Here is a 708-nt window from a genome sequence, read left to right on the forward strand (position 1 = left end):
CTGAAGACTGGAGTAATGATGCTGAAAATACAGCTTTGATCACAGGAATAAATTACATTTTAAAATGTCTTCACACAGAAAACAGTTATTATAAATTGTAATAATATTTCACAATTGTTACTGTAATTTTGATCAAATAAATGCAGCTTTGGTAAGCAGAAAAGACATTAGAAAATGTGAATTACTCCAGACTTTTGACTGGCACTATACTGTATTGCAATGTGAATTTTTAACGTGATAAATTAAAGTACAATGATGCATGAATGTCCTGGCCAGCTTTCAGCCCAGTTGGTTTTGGAGGAGCTTGTGTGTGTCTATTGTTATAAATCTGGCCTTGAACGCTGGTGTTCAGCAGAAAACAGAAAATATAATTTATATAAATATTTAGCATTATTTTCATGAAAGTTAAGCACATTTTACTCCAAATACTCCAAAACTGTGATGCAAAAAAGAATAATAATATAAAATGAAATATGAAATAAAAAAATGATAAAAATTAAAAATAAAAAACATATGTACATGAAAATAAATGAATTAAAACATAAATTAATTAAAATAAAAAATAAATGTTGCAGAACATCTAAATGTAATATTCTTTTAAAATGGAAAACGGCTTATTATTTTTCTTCAGTTTTTTTTTTTTGTGTGAAATGTGACCTGGCCATGTTTTCACCACAGCAGGAAAGAGCTGAAAAGGAGAAGAGGGAA

The 708-nt window shown here is 28.2% G+C and overlaps 1 protein-coding gene across 1 annotated transcript in view; it reads right to left on the reverse strand.

Moving 5' to 3' along the window:
- Positions 1-708, reverse strand: part of LOC107665907 (myomesin-3-like) — a gene marked incomplete at its 3' end in the record, with an annotated part of 40,772 nt that overhangs the window by 34,505 nt on the left and 5,559 nt on the right. The window lies entirely within an intron of this gene.

This window comes from Sinocyclocheilus anshuiensis, unplaced genomic scaffold (assembly GCF_001515605.1).
Source record: "Sinocyclocheilus anshuiensis isolate Anshui unplaced genomic scaffold, SAMN03320099.WGS_v1.1 scaffold992, whole genome shotgun sequence".
Classification (NCBI taxonomy): Eukaryota; Metazoa; Chordata; class Actinopteri; order Cypriniformes; family Cyprinidae; genus Sinocyclocheilus; species Sinocyclocheilus anshuiensis.